Source organism: Rutidosis leptorrhynchoides, chromosome 4 (genome assembly GCF_046630445.1).
Source record: "Rutidosis leptorrhynchoides isolate AG116_Rl617_1_P2 chromosome 4, CSIRO_AGI_Rlap_v1, whole genome shotgun sequence".
Classification (NCBI taxonomy): domain Eukaryota; kingdom Viridiplantae; phylum Streptophyta; class Magnoliopsida; order Asterales; family Asteraceae; genus Rutidosis; species Rutidosis leptorrhynchoides.
Window position 1 is genome coordinate 414,595,271 of NC_092336.1, and position 17,912 is coordinate 414,613,182.

The window sequence follows — 17,912 nt, forward strand, 5'->3', positions numbered from 1 at the left end:
GTCGAGTGTTGATGTTTTTCCTAATTCGTGGTGTACTAATGTCGTTCTGGATTAATCCAGAGACAGGTGGTCGGGTGCGGATCGATTGATGGGGAAGTTTGTGTTCCCAGTGAAATTATTTGGTGGTCCCGAAATTTATTCGTTGAAGGAATAACTCGGTTGTGGTGACTGTAAGAAGTACTAGTCGGAGGAGCGTGTCGATTGCCCCGTTGGCATCGACTTGTAAAAATTGCGAATCACAGGTTTTCTGGGGTGGAAAACAAATGTTTGCACATAAACGGATGTGCGATCATTGAGTGGTACGGTTATGGACCGTTGAGAGTACTGAGTTTCGACGCCGCATGAATCCCTCTCTATTTGGATTAATGCAAGACATGGTTCACAGCGTAGTGGACTTGGTAGATCGCGTTGGGTGATGTAGTTATGGATGTAGCTTGTTGCAAGTTTTAGTCGAGAGAACTTGCAGGGATAATGGTGTTTTTCGTATTTTGACGTTGAGTGTATGAGATACCGCTGGTTGCGGAAATACACGCTAGTGATTATTAGCGTGTGGTGAGATTTTTCGGATTAACGGAAGATATTAAGGATGACGGGCTTGGTGGTGTTTCGTAGGATCGTGAGGCGTGATGACGATGATTGTCGATTAATTGTTCTACTTTTAGGACGATTGTAAGTGTATGGTACGAGTTTGGATACTCGGCGTAGGAGAAACGGTTACGGTTGTAATATGATGGGTTAGTGTACCAAGCAAAAATTCGGATGCGTGTTTACTACATGTGTGACTCCGTGTAGGAAGCGGAATGTTCGAGGGAGAAGTGCTTAACTTCTAGTGTAGGTGCGGATCACGAGGACGTGATCCAATTTAAGTGGGGGAGAGTTGTAACACCCCGTTTTTCAGTTACGCGTTAGTTTGGACGTCATACGAATTACGAGGCGTGTAAGCGTATATTTAGATCCCAAATAAAGTTTGAGTTGAGGTTCCAAAACCTTACCATTGGATAGTAAATCTCATTACGTTTCCAACGATATTTGATTCATCAAAAACGGAGTTACGGTTTGAAAGTTACGACCAAAACAAGTTCAGAAAACTGATCCAGTTGATTTGGACGCCGTCCAAAAGGCCTGACGGGCCAGCTGTGATATTTTAATGTTTTTAAAGGGTATATTTTGGGGTGTTTTGGTCTTTTCACTTTGGGGTCGGTTTGGGTTCATCAAAACTGATCCAAGGCTCTTTAAAGCCTCATTTTTCACCCACACAAACACTCCCATCTTATTTAGAGAGAGCGGGTGAGTTTTAGAGAGAGAAAGCTTCGATTGGAGAAGAAGAAGCTTGAATCGGGTGAAGGTTCGAGTGTTAAAGTTGTTTCTTGCATTCTTAGATACGTTTTGGTGGTGGTGGTAAGTCCTAACTCCGATTTTCTTTATTTGATTTTCATATTCAAATTAGGGTTTGAGCTTGATTTTGTTAGAAACCCTTGAATAGTTGTGAAATGGGTTTGTTGTGGTTAGTAGATGGGTTTTGACCCGTTATTGAAGGATTAGGGTTTGATGACGAATTTGGTCATGATTTTGGGTATAATCACTAAATCATAAATGTGTTAGTGTATAGATGTTCATAAGAACTTGTGTACTAGTCAAAATGGGTATTGACCTTGATTTGTGTCGAATTATGTTTTGGGTCAAGATGTGATGAATCGAGTATATAAATGTTTGATTAAAATGTTAAATGTTTTTTTGGAAAGTAAATCACTAGCCGTTAGTGATTAAAGATGTTTTTGGGACTTATGTCAAAATGGGTTGACTTTGATGGGTCAAAGTTGGTAATGACGCTAGTTTTGGTCAAATGGATGTTAAACGCTTTTGTTAGGTATTAAGTGACGTTTTTGAATGAAAATAATCATGGGAAGCGATTTTGGTTTAAATGGCGTCAAGTATAATTTAGGTTAAATTGTACTTGTTTGAACGGGTCGGAATTACCACCTGTAGTGGTAATTGGTGAAGTTCCATTTAGTTGCCTAAATGGGCGGGTTGTTGAGTTAGATAGAATCTTGGAAAAGGGTGTTGGAGTCGAATTCTCTCGTAGACAATGTATGTTGATTGTTTGTATACCTATATGCGTATTATAGGTAAAAGCTTGCTCGATTGCGTTTGGTGGAGATTTCACGCATGTTTTGTATTGCTCGAGTTCGAGGTGAGTGGAATAATTATACGTGTAAGTATGTAATGTATTTATTTGTGTAGTATGAATGTGGTATTGTCACGGTGTTTAAGACACCACATTATAAGTAACGAGTGGTATTGTCGCGGTGTTTAAGACACCACTCATTGGTTTGATTGACATGTGGTATTGTCGCGGTGTTTAAGACATCACATTGTCATGGGAGTGGAATTGTCGCGGTGTTCAAGACACCACTCATTGGTTTGATTGACACGTGGTATTGTCGCGGTGTTTAAGACACCACATTGTCATGGGAGTGGAATTGTCGCGGTGTTCAAGACACCACTCATTGTTTTGATTGACATGTGGAATCGTCGCGGTGTTCAAGACGCCACATTGTCATGGGGGTGAGTTAGTCGCGGTGTTCAAGACATCACCCGGGGGATTAGTGATTAAGCGGTGTTTAAGTAACACTAATGGATGTTATGAACTCCGACGGTCTTTTTCGAGTACCGTTCCCTAGTATGATTGGTTAACCATGGTTGTGTGAATTTTGTATTAGCATATTTAATTGTGAACTATATGCTATTGTTGTTGCTAGCCTATTGTGAATTGTGAATATTAGTTTATGCATGATGTTTGCATGGTTGTCGAATTGCTAGCTTGTATGCGGTATTGTGTAAGTGATTGCAAGTAAGTAGATTATATATGTATATGTATAATTATTGCATTCACTAAGTCTAGGCTTACCCCTCTCGTTGTTTACCTTTTTACAGGTATTGTGTTATTGATGCTAGCTAGTTGTTAGACTAGACGTGCAGGAGCGTTCGGGCTTGATGGGGTAGCTTTTGGATAATTGGACGCGAATGGGGGATTTGGTAGTCCCCGAGATTATGATCATGGTATCGGGTTGGGTTGTAGAGTCCTAATCCGTCAATATATATATAAATGGGTCGAAATGGTCACTTTGTCGTAATTGGGGTCGATGTAGGTCCGGTGTTGTAAAACTCAATTTTTATTGCGGAGATCTCTTAATTATAATTATTACAAATGTATTGTGAAAACCGTTTCGTTTAAAAGGGTTGGGAAGCGGGTTTTCTGCCCGCGTGAATTTGAAAAACTGAGCAGGAACTTTTAGTTCATTTGGATGTCGTCCAGATCCTCTGGACGCCGTCCTGGTCTTCTTTGCTGGACGCCGTCCAGATGACTGGACGCCGTCCAGATGACTGGACGCCGTCCAGATGTATTGGTTCAGAAAAAAAAAAAATTAGCGTGTTTTTGGAATAACGAAGTCGGGTCGTTACACCCGTCTTGATGAGTGTAGCATTGTATTTTGATATGGTTAAACGCTGTCCTGAATAAGGCTCTTATAAAGGCCATTATTGGGTTTAATGTAAAGCTCGTGATAGACACGTGTATGCAATATAGGATTTGTTCCTCTAAAATGTTTGGAGTTAGATACTTTTTGAGCTCCTCGATGAATGAATAAGATATTTGTGTGGCCGCACTCAGATGTAATTAAGATGATACTTAATTAATTTGGTGATCTAATTCAGTTCTAAGATCGAGAAACAAAATTGTTAAACAAATGAGAATGACCGATGATCCATATCTCAAGTTTAACTAAAGTATCTGAAACAAAAGGACGAATGACATTTAAAACTTACCATAAACAGTTTCGAAAAACTACCCTCACATGAATTTGGGGACAATGACGTGTTGCTAGACGCTTACCATTATTTGTATAGTTACCTGGTGTTGTGCCATGCACAAGTGGGAGTATGTAGGATTAATGTGCAAGGTACAACATATAACTATATGGCCAACTTCATTTGAGCCTTCGGGGTCACACACATATACACCGAGACGTCAAATAAAATATATATGATGTATATATATTACACAAGTAACAAAATATTAAATCGAAATTAATTCATTTACTATTCATATGAATAGTAAATGAAATGAAATTAATTAATTTACTCTTCACATGAAAGCGATTATATAGAAATTATTAATCATGAGTTACATAATATGCCCCTAAAGTATTTGAGAAATATGACTTTATGATATTACATCCGATAGAAATCGAAAACAATATCCTATCTTTCATTCTTTCAAAAAGTAAAAGATTCACGGGTTAATATAGTGAATATAATTCAATAAAAAGATCCTTTTTGAGATATGATAGAATAATATCCAATCAAGGAGTCAGTGAGAAAGTGCTATATATGCTAGCTAAAATTTTCTTGAGAGTAAAATACACAAAAGGGCAGAAAAATAAAACTACACCATTTTTCTTTTGTTGATGTATGAAATCAAAAAACACCCCAAGTTCCTTTCGGGTTCTTTTCGAATGAAAGAAAAATCATACGGAGTATTATTATAGTTTTATTAATATAATTTGATTATATTAATAAGTTAGTTGGGTTTGGACTAGCATCTATTGACGGTTGTTTGAAGTGTAGTGTGGACTATCCTAAGAGACGGTCATATTTTTAATCGTAGGTTTCTCTACTTCAATTAATTTCTTCAAGAAAGGTATATCGTTTACTCACTTTGTGAATTACATATTTTGACAATTATTAGTGGTGTAACTGGATCTTTGGGATCGTTAATTATGTGCATGTTTTATTAAATTTAAATTTATGAATATTTAATATTGTAAATGGTTTATAAAATAATAACTGATTATTATTTTAACTATCCGTTGCGTTAATCTGATTTAAAAGTACACACGATTTTCCAACAATAACAAGTAATGTTTTATTATATTGATCTAACCAATGATGGTGTATGTTTTAGTTGATCGTATATACTATTTTTTAAATGTGTCTGATAGAGGGTAACCAATGTTGATCTTTCGAAGCATACGTCATGAATTAGTCCTACTCTCCAGTAAGTAGTTCATTTATCACCAACGTTGTATCCATATATATTTGGCAATTTGATGTGGAACGAAGTATTTCTATGGTTTTTTTTATCAGAAACTTAATGATTTTCTCATATGCTTTAGCTATAGTCAAAGAGTAGCATATTGTGGGTAGGTGAACAATTGAGTAATGCTTTAACTTTGTGCAAGATTGTGGTTTCGTTTTCACTTATTTCACATCAGTTTCATTAGGGATCAACATATCCATATCATTCTATTCCTCTACTTCATCGAGCGATATATAGTTTAAGGTTGTTATACTTTTGAAAAGTCAGATAGTTAGATGTATAAAGTAAGTTAAGAGCTTTTAAGGTTAAATCAACTACGCTACTGATCGAAAATGATATACCGATATATCTCATTATGAACATGAATATATGTATTTGAGTACTTAATTTGTTTATCATATACTGACTGGGTGTCATTATCTTTGAGATGGGAATTGTTTCAAGAATAGCATAATAGCACAATGAGGCTTCGAGCAGATGTTTTAGTATTTTTCCGTTTCTCCGGACAGGATGGTTGAAGGTATGATATACCTTATAAGTGCTTTACACTTTGATGTATTTCATATTATGTGACTTTTTTCTCTAATGATAAATATTCAAGAATTTTGAAATATCTTTTGTACTCTTATTATGTACATGCTGTGGATCGGGTATGTCACTGTACTTATATGATAATGAAACAATGGAATGGTGGTAAAATGGTAATGTAAATGAAACAAATCTGTTAAATGGAAGGATGTTTTAAATGCCTGCCAATATTTTTAATTATAACAGTTAGTGACGAATTTCATTTTGGGCATACATAAGTTTACCAATGTTACATGGGTGGTCCCGCTGTCAAACGGTCAGATGTTAACTACTAACATGTGCCAAGACGTTAACTACTAACATAGGTGGAAGAGAAGTAAAATGACAAAAATGTTATAATTTAGTAGGTTTATAACTACCTTTAGTGGCCTATAAATTTCTATTGATGTAATGCAGAGAGAAAATAGAGAGGAAGAAAAATATATTTGAGAAAATTGTACACCATTTACAATTGCATATGATGCATATTTATGGTATATAACTTACTGTACAATGCTCCTTATTTTCAATATGTAAACATCACAAGATATAGTCAAATATATTGTCGGCCACTTTGCATGACTTTTGATTTTCATAACACTCCCCCTTGGCTGACAATTTTATTTAGTTCATTATAGAGCAACTAGTACTGTCTCGTTAAAAACCTTGCTAAAGAAAAATCCAGTGGGATAAAAACTTTAGTCAAGGGAAAAAGAGTGCAGTATAGAGTTGACTCCCCCTCAAGTAGACATCGATGAGTCATCACATCTTTTGAACTTGTCTCATGCCAATATTGTGAACGTGTGTTCTGAAAACAGCGGTTGACAGTGCTTTGGTATAAAGATCAGCAGAGCTGTTGATTGAACGTATCTCATTTTAATCTGGTTGTCTTTTACGAGATCTTGAGTATATGAGAAGAATCTGAGGTTTTCATCTAAAACTGTATCATTTAAATCTTTTATGTACAAGTTTAGCCCCTGTGATTTGTCTACAGTCTCCTTCATGGTTTGCTCAAACCCTTGTTTCAATTCCTATTCCCTTGTAGTCTTTTCTGAGCCTTACCAACATACCATTCTTTTCCATCAAACTTATGACCGTTAAGACCGTCTATGGCTTTGGCGCCTCGTCAACATTTATATTTTGTTCTGTCACTTTTGATACTCTTCTTTCATTTGTATTATGCAATCTGCATTATCTTCATATATAGTTGTTGGTGAAGATAGTTGTTGGTCTTTTATAGCGTTCTAGTCCACAAGAATCAATAATGATTTGTGTCATTGATCTCAACCAAACACATTTTCAAGTAGTTTCATATAATGCAATCACTTCGTCATGATTTGATGATGTTGTAACAACTGTTTGTTTTAAGAACGCCATGATTTTGTGGTACCTCCATTTAGGAATACATATTGAATTTGAGATTTATCTTTATGAGGATTTGATGAATGACCTGCATATACATAATCAACCAAATCTTGTTTTGAAGCATTAGAATAAAATAATTTTAAATCGGCAGTTCCTCAAGGGTATCAAAATATGTGTTTGATCCCATTCCATGGTCATTTGGTAGAAGTTGAGTTGAATCTTGCCAACAAATTAACTGCAAGAGAAATGTCAGGTCTTGTACAATTTATAAGATACATAAGAACCTCAATTGCACTAAAATATGAAACTTCCGATCTGTTAAGATCTTCATGATCTTCGCAGGGATGAAATAGATCAGTGTCAATATTGAGTGATCTAACAACAATGGGTTTGTCTTTAAAAAATGTTTTAAAATCTTTTCGGTATAAGTTGTTTGATGTAGGCATATGCTCAATTTACAATCCAAGGTAATACTTGGTTTTTCAAGATCTTTCATTTTAAAATAATTCTTTAGAAGTTGAATGACTTCATAGATCTCTTTATTTGTTCATATGATGTTAAGAACATTGACATACATAACTACGATATATATCCGATCATTGTTTTTCATAATAAAAACACATGTGCAAATAAGTTTATATGTATACACTTTTCTTATCAAGTAATCACTTAATCAATTATACTATTGTATCAACCCATATAAAAATCTTTGTGATTCAGTGGAATATATTTCTTTGAATTTTGCATTAGATACTTATGATACCTTAAACCCTTCAGGTATATTCATATATATATCACTATCAAGTGATCTATAATGCATTTAAGTAACTACCAGGTTGATTAACTATCTAATAAGTAATTGTATACATTACAGGAGGATAAGTTTTCCTCATAATTCATTTCTGGTCTTTGTGGAAAATCTTGAGTTACAAGTTTAGTTTTGCTTTGTAACTTCATTTGCACATTTCTTTTTCGGATAAAAGTTCATTTGTATCCCATACGTTTCACATCTTTAAAAGTGATAACGATTGATCCGAAAACTTTTCTTTTATTGAGCGATTCTAATTCAGCTCGTATTGCTCTTTTCCAATGATCCCAATCATGTCTATTTTTCCATGACAGATTTTGGTTCTGGATCATCATCATCATTCATGATGTCATATGCAACATTATATGAAAATATCTCATCAAGATTTTTCATGTCATTTCGGTTTCATAATATTTTTTTGAATGTGCATAATTGATTGTAATTTCTGTATTGACATCATCAATCTCCTCTGCAGAAGGAGTATTGATTTGTGGTTCTTCTTGAATACTTTCTTTTACCTCATTATCAGCTGATTTTCTTTTTCGAGAATTTTTATCTTTGGAACTAATTGGTCTCCCACGTTTGTGGCGTGGCAAAGACTCATGAGTGACATTATTGCCAGCTTTTAGAATTTCAATTCTAACTGAAGCATTTACTGCTAGTATATATGATTTAGTCACTACTTTTTGTATCTGTAAATACGTCAGGTAATTTATCTGCAAGTTCTTTCATATGTATTATTTTTGAACTTTCTTTTTACATTCTTTTGTGCGATGATCAAGATACATTAATTTATGTTCACATCATGAAACATCTTTTTCTTTATTTTTCATTTCTCCCCCTAATATAGGGAACAATTTTTCATTATAATGACAATCAGCAAAATGTGTTGTAAAAACATCACCCGTCATGGGTTCAATATATCTTATGATTGAAGATGTTTTATATCCAACATATATTCCCATCCTTCTTTGAGGACCCATTTTAGTGCGTTGTGGTGGTGCGATAGGAACATAAACCGCACAACCAAATGTTCTAAGATGGAAAATATTTGGCTCTCAACCAAAATTAAGTTGGTAATGGAGAATACTTATGACTTGCACTTGGTTTAATGCGAATTAATATCGCATCATGTAAATTTACATGTCTCCATATAAATATTGAGAGTTTTGTACTCATTACCAATTGTTTAGTTATTAGCTGCAAGAGTTTATCTATTGATTCATCTAAACCAATTTTGTGTATGCACATGAGCAACTGGATGTTCAACAATAATCCCTGTAGACATATAATAATCATTAAATGCTTGAGATGTTAACTCACAAGCATTATCAAGTCTCATCCTTTTAATGGTGTAACCAGAATAATGTGTTCTCAATTTAATAATTTGTGGAAGAAACTTTGCAAATGCCATATTATGGCTTGATAACACACAAACATGAGACCATCCACTAGATGCGTCTATTAGAACCATGAAATATCAAAATGGTCCACATGATGGATGAATTGGTCCATATATATAACCTTGAATTTTTTCAAGAAACATTGGTGACTCTTTCTCAATATTCTTTTCATTAATCACCATATGTTCTTTTTATTAATCACCATATGTACTTTCCATTAATCACCATATGTGCTTTTCATTAATCACCATATGTCCTTTTTCATTAATCATCATATGCTCTTTTCATCATATATCCTTTTCACCACATGCACTTTTAATCATATGTGCTGTGCTTTTCATCATATGCACTTTTCATCATATGCGCTTTTAATCATATGCGCTTTTTCATCATATGCTCTTTTTATCATATGCACTTTTTATCATATGCGCTTTTTGGTGCTACATAGGTATTTCTCATTTTCGGTTATCATTGACTGATAATCATATCCATTATGATATATATCAGAGAAACTTAACAAATTTCTCTTTGATTTGGGAGAAACTAAAGCATTGTTTATCAGAAAATTTGTACCATTTGGTAATATGAATTTTTGCCTTTTCCGTTCCTTATATCAAGTTTGCAAGACCTGATATATTATTTATAATTCCTTCATTTGATTTAAATCAATGAAATATTTCTTAGATTTGATCATAGTGTGTATGTTACCACTATCTTCAATACATAGGTCTTTACCATTTAATTGATGTTGTATTTCAGTAGGATTCACACTAAAACTTCAAATAAGATAAGCAAATAATGAGTTATATTTTAGCAAGATAATCAGATTATATTACCTGCAAACAAGTTACAATCTGAAGTACATAAAAGATAACACTTAATAAACATATGCGTTATGGTCTAAAACCATTTATTTATGAGTGATACATAACAAGCTAGGCATCTTAGAAAATTCAAGCCATTCAAGTCTCAAGGTAGCTAAGGGTTTATTTAATCAAGATTTTTTTAACAGATTCACTCTCGTTTTCTTTTATTTTGGGACTTATTTGTAGAGCTAAACAAGATGTTCATGTATTCAAGAAATACTAGACTGATGATCCACGTTACCAGATCATTAATAAGAATCTCCGGGATTCTTATAAGAGCGTCTACTAACATCTTCAATTTTATTTTTTCATAGATCACCGTTATTTCTTGATAATTAATATCGTATCTATCTTTGAGTATTTTCCATAATACACTTGGATCTTAGATCATATAATATGTAGATTCTAAGGACTCGTCAATATGTTTGCTAATAAAAATACTTGCTATTGTTTTCTCTTGTTCGGAACAATTGTTATTTTCATTCAGGGTTTCTAAAATACCGATTGATTCGAGACGTTTTTCTATATTCATACCCCATGTTAAGTAGTTGTTCCCACTTGATTTTAAAGGAGCAAATTTAAGCCTTTTCAAATTCGACATTTTCTATTTTCAAAAAGATGAACAACATAAATCATAATCATAATCAACTTCTATTCATAGACAAATAATAAAATGAAATTAGAATCATTTTAAATTCATAAGTAGCAAACAACAGAATAATGGCATGATTACAAATGATAAAACCACAAGAGCAAGATAGAATATAGGTTCACTCGGTGGTATATTAGCAACAATAATGATAGTTAGTATGACCAATACAATAGGAAAAATCATCCTTGTGTGAATCATATTTACAAAAAAAAAAAAAAAATTTGAGAGTGGTAATCTGAGAAAATGAAGATTGATTTGTGAAATTGTGAAAACGGAGATGTTTATTTTATATTTGAAAAATATAGTCGTTGTAACGTCGTCAGTTGACGTTAACAACCGTTATGTATATATGACCGTTGTAACGTCGTTAGTTGACGTTAACGACTGTTATGTACTCGTTGTATTAATAATAATTCTAATAAAAGAATTTTATTAGTACAAATACGATTACTATAAATACGTTTAGTATAAATACGAAGATTAAGAGAATAAACATATTACGCATAAATAATAAATTTTAAGAATAAACATTAGTATGCATGAAATAAATAATAATTAATTACATAAGTAATCATAAATGTTAAATAACATAAATATAAATGTTAGTGAAGTTAATAAGAGTTAGATTACAGAAATATAATTCAGGCGCACTACTAGAAAGAACATTTTTTGTGGCGATGAAAATCGCCGCAATAAATGGGGTTCCTCGCCGCAAGAAATCTTTGGCGGCGACCCTTCGCCGCTTATAAGGTCGTCACCGTAAGGTCGCCGTCTGAAATCTTTTGCGTCGTTTTTTTGCGGCGGTCAGAAATGGGGCCCACTATTTAATAAGAAAAAAGAAAAGAAAATACATATTCTTTTTTGCGGCGACTTTTTAGCGGCGACTACCAGCGAAATCAGAGTCAGTACCTGCTGCTATTTTTTGCGACGACTATCGCCGCAAAAAGTACCTGATGGTTTTGACAGAATTCTGCTGTATTTACAACATCCCGCCCGATTTCATACAGAATTCTGGGCATTTTTCCGAAACCTGTTTAATAGCACCTATAACAACGTATATAACTCCAAAACAACAATAAACACGAACAACAATATATAAAGAACAATAAACGTTTACGAAAGTGAACAATTATAAAAATTACAAATATTAAAGTTTTAACGTTTTAAAGTTCTAAAATATCAATATTGTTCCATCCATGCGTTATTATCCTTGCTTATTTCTCCAATATCATCATCTTCCGTACCATCTCCCGGACCATCATCCGAATCATCCAACGGTTCGTCTCTCAAAGTAAATTCCGGTTCTTTTCCTTTACCGCCCTTTTCTTTTTTCTTCTTTTTCTTGGGCTCTCCGCTCCCGGACTTTTCGCTTGTACTTCCCGATCCCGAGAACATCTTTTTTATGTAACTTTTCACCGAATCTTTAATGGCATCTTTCATGGATTTTTGAAACTCTTTTGTTAAATCGGACTTCACTTCCGGAATCAAACTTTGTTTTAGCTCAGCTTTCATTTTCTCACGTTCCAATTGCCACTTTGAATTAAATTCATCCTCGGTGTAAAAACGTTGACTTGAAGTTGAACTTGAGCTATCAACAGACCTGCGGGACCCAGAAATGCGTGGACCGATACCACGCTCCCATCCGGGGCGTGACCCCAATACCTTGTTCATGATTTGTAGTTCGGTCATCGGGTTTTCTACACCAACTTGCTCATTTAGAAGTTCAACCATTTCATCCTACATATTTAAAACACGAGAATAATCCAAGTTATAATACGAACACTTTTAGTATGTTTTGACTTATATAAAAAATTAACGTTCTAGTGAATTATAAGGTATTTACTTACATATTTTTCTTCTGTGTTGCCACGAAATTTACCATCTTTATCAGTGTTGTTCCGTTTATATGCTTTAATTAAACTTTCAAGCTCATTTGTCTCCAAGTTACGTTGTACGGTATATAATATTAATAAGTAGCTAATAACAATATATGTATATATATATATACACAATAATAGGCATATATATATATATATATATATATACACACAATAATAGGTATATATATATATATATATATATATACAATAATAGGCATATATATATACATATATATATATATAATAACAATATATATATATATATATATATATATATATATATATATATATATATATATATATATATATATATATATATATATATATATATTAAATTAACTTACATGTACATATCGATATTGGGAGAATGACTTTCTACCCATATGAGGTGTGACCATTTGTTGTTTTCGACAATCTTTGTTCGTTTTAGCTCGTTCCTTGGTTTTCTCATCTTCTTGGTGTTTTCTATAAAGATCCCAGTCGTGTTGTGTAACTTTGCACCCGGGTGGAGGCTTTGACATATCCTCTGAGTCATCCCAAAAAGTCTTCTTGAATTTTGTTTTTTTATCTAGATACAACTTTCCGGCATAGGCAAGGATACCATTAGTTATTTGGGCCCCGTGAGGACCTTCGAGGTGGTCCTTTAAGTCGAAATAATGCTACAAAATATTGATCAACAATTAGGTGTATAGATACAACAGTTTCCCTTTTTTTTCTTTTTTCAAAGAACATTATATATTATATACACATACAGTAGTATATAAACATAATGTTCTTGAAAAAAGAAAAAAAAAGGAAAGAAAAAACTGTACGTGTATATATATATATATATATATATATATATATACGTAATACTACGTTAATATTAAAAAATTTAATTTACCGATAGTTCCGAAATGATTGTACACTTATACTTCTCATGTACATTCTCCCACTCAGGATAATATAGCGGTATGCCGTTTAAAGTTGTTCCTAATACGGAACTAAAATATGGTTGATTATCGCCATAAGGATTGTATATATTCTGGCTAGCATATTCAAAAGCTATCGGAAGTTTTCCATGTTTTTTAAGTAGTTTCTTTAGCTGCAGATTGCGGGTTTTTCCCCGACCTCCTCTCCGGGGCACTACAAACAAATATACAATTATATGTACGTATATATATATACGTATATATATATACGTATGCATATATATATATATATATATATATATATATATATATATATATGTGTGTGTGTATGTGTGTGTGTGTGTGTGTGTGTGTGTGTGTATACAATTATATGCGTGAAAATAAACTCTTACCTAACATGTGAGATTTGGATGGCTCCCAAGGATCATCCCGTTCTGGAGGATCGTTCCCACTACCATACATTCGATCAACTGCTGCCATCTGTAAAAAAATATACAACTATACAAATACGCATACAAAGATAACAAGTAAAATAAATGAATATATAATTACATACAAATTTAACTTAAGCAAATATTGATAACGATTAAAGATAATATGTTTTTACAAATTACAATCTAAAATCATTCACTAATATAATCCATAGGTTCACATTCATCGTCTTCATTCACGCTAGTATCACTATCTGTATAGCAGAAAGCATCTTCGTCCACATTGTCTTCATCGACTTCTTGGTTGTCATCATTGACTTCTTGGTCGTCATCATTGACTACTTGATTGTCTTCATTGTTCACATCGTCGTCTTCATAGTTATCTACATCGACATCAAGATCGATTATGGCATTTATGTTCATGCATATTTTTTCCAAGGGAAAACATACACACGGACATCAATGCGAAAGGGTTTTTTTAGGCGTCAACGTCGTTGATCTCCGGTCCGGTTACCGTGAATAACCCGTACCTGAGATGATGATCTCGGGAGGGTGACCAACGAATTGCCCGCCGGTCGATAGTCGGAACCTATCGACGGCAAAGGGAGAAAAACCCTACAAGACCCGTAGGAAAAAACCCTAGTGTTGTGATTGTGAAGACGATCGAGGAGAAGATCCGGCTATGACTGCCGCGTGCTTTCATTGAGAGAGTGAGAGGCGGGATTGAATGACCGCATGAGGGTGTATGCGATTGGGAGCGTGTGAACTTGATGTAGGTTTTGCCCCATATTTATAGATGGGAATTAGGGTTAATTGACTTGGGGCCCAAGTTAATTGCGTAGACCCTAATTGGGCCAAACCCTACGTCATCAAGTCCCCCAAGTTCGGTATGATATTTTTGTCAAGTATCGTATCGAACTTCTCATTATGCAGCGGAAAATAAGTTCACAGGAGCCTACGCAAACAACTGTGCGTAAACCCGCGAACAGATGCACAAAGAATCGCATACAGAGTGCGCAGGGAAACCACGTGAACTACCATGCGTAAAACCGCATGAAAATTGCGTCTAAAGTCGCTGACAACTGTGCGCAAAGTGTGCGTAACCTGGACAAAAGCGCGTGGACAGTTGCGCAAGCGCGCGAACATCTGCGCTAAATATTCATGTACTTAAACCGAATATAACGAATTAAAAGCTCAATAAGAAAAGACAAACCTTCTCAAACCGAACGATAGACGGTAGAAACACGAGACATAATGCATCGTGCCCCACGGTGGGCGCCAAATGTTCATGCATATTTTTTCCAAGGGAAAACATACACACGGACATCAATGCGAAAGGGTTTTTTTAGGCGTCAACGTCGTTGATCTCCGGTCCGGTTACCGTGAATAACCCGTACCCGAGATGATGATCTCGGGAGGGTGACCAACGAATTGCCCGCTGGTCGATAGTCGGAACCTATCGACGGCAAAGGGAGAAAAACCCTACAAGACCCGTAGGAAAAAACCCTAGTGTTGCGATCGTGAAGACGATCGAGGAGAAGATCCGGCTATGACTACCGCGTGCATTCATTGAGAGAGTGAGAGGCAGGATTGAATGACCGCATGAGGGTGTATGCGATTGGGAGCGTGTGAACTTGATGTAGGTTTTGCCCTATATTTATAGATGGGAATTAGGGTTAATTGACTTGGGGCCCAAGTTAATTGCGTAGACCCTAATTGGGCCAAACCCTACGTCATCAATTTACTTGGACCTGTTCAACTATTGTTGCTTCGTTTCTACTCAAATTAGTTTGAACGAGTTCTTCCAAGTTAGAAGACAAACGAATATCTGATGAAGTGTTGGCATGTATAAGGTCCAATTCGTCGTCTCCAACAAAGATATCTCGGTCCCAAGTGTTCCGATGGTGGACTTCTTGAACAACCTTCCAATACTTGCTTATTTGGCCTTTCCTTTTAGTCGGGTCATCAAGGTAAAAGATTAGATTTGCCTGTGTTGCAAGGATGTATTGAGAATTTCTGTACCATTCATTTTGAGTATTAATGGTAGTTATGTTATTCTTAGTAACTAAACCAGTGCTACCGGTGTTGAACCACTTGCATCGAAATAAAAAAAACATTACAGTCGTACAAATATTGAAGCTCCAAGATTTCTTCTAGCACACCATAATATAGTGTGCCATTAGGTCCAGGACTTGAAATTCCACTATTCTGAGTTGTTCGGCGTTTATCTCTACAATTAATCACAAACCTCACACCGTTACATATGCAAGCGGCGTAAGAGGTCACACTTATTGGTCCATGTTCCAAAGCAAGTAACTCATCACTAACTTGAGATTTGTCTTGTACTCGCAAACACTTGATCTACAAAATAAACGAGGTTAGACAAGATAAGACAAGCATTATTGGCCTTAATTGTGGAAATTACCTTGTCACTGAATCATGAAGGGAACTCTTTTTCTATTTTTGCACCTCGCGACAATTGTCTTGTGCATTCCCTAAAAAAATATAGATAAATATGGATGAGCATCGAATAAATAACTTACAAAAAAAACATGGGTGGAAAAAAAAACACTTACTCTTTGTATTTGTCGATCTCGGAGCTGTTGTTAAGTACGAACCAATCAATACTGGCCTTAACTGGGGTATCCAATACTGTATCTTCACCTTTACTAATAGGTTTACAAATTGACTGAAAGACGAAATGCTTACGTGAGGGAACTGAAGCATCCTCATTTCTGTCTGGCTTACAAATTGACTGAAAGACGAAATGCTTACAAGTATCTAACTTACAAATTACTAACCAACAACTATCTAACTTACAAATTACTAACATACAAGTATCTAACTTACAAATTACTAACTTACAACATACAAATTACTTACATACACATGAAATCAAAATTATTAAACTTCAAACTTACAAATTCCTAATTTAAAATTCAACACTAACAATTATCCTCCAAAAACTAAGAACCCTAACAACATAATTCGAAATTGATGTTAAAGAAGCAAGTTTAAACAAGTAATTAGCATATTAAACAAATAAATTGCACAAATTGAAGATATAGCAAAAATTAGAAAAAAACAAGAAAAGATGAGAAAATCACTAACTTTGATGATAGATTTGTGAAGAAATTAGAAGGAACTTGGTGGAAATTGATGGATTTGGCCGGATTTTAAGATAAATCGCCGCAGGGTTTTTTGGTGGTGAAGTGGGTGTAAAGTGTGGGCTGTTAACAGAACTCCTGCGTAAAAGTTTTTTTATTTTTTTTTGCGGCGATTATCGCCGCTAAAAATCGCCGCAGAATATGCCTGTCAGTGTGGAAAACTTGTATTTTTCGTGAAAATTTTGGGGGAGCTTATCTGCGGCGATGGTCGCCGCTAAAAAGGATTTTTTTTAAAATTTTAATAATTATAATTAGTTTACTAATTAATTTATATAATTATTTTATATACATTAATTAGGATAATTATTTTATATATATTAATTATTTTACGTATAAAATATATATATATATATATATAATATTTTATATAGATATATATATATATATTAATTATTTTACGTATATAATTATTTTATATATATTAATTATTTTATGTAGAATATATATAAAATGTAATTTTTATATTTAAGTTTATAAGTTAGTCGACCGCACATATTATCGTCATCACCGTCATTAGCGTTATCATCGTCATCTTCATCACCGTCATCATCATCCATCACTGTCATCATCATCCATCACCGTCATCACCATCATCGTCCATCATCGTCATCTTCATCACCGCCATCACCGGCATCACTTTATTAACGTTACTTGATGACGTTACTTTACGACGTTATTTGATGACGTTACTTGATTACGTTTCTAATTTCAGTTTCCAGTTTAACTTATTTAACAATGTGTTTTAGTTTCTAATTAATTAGGCG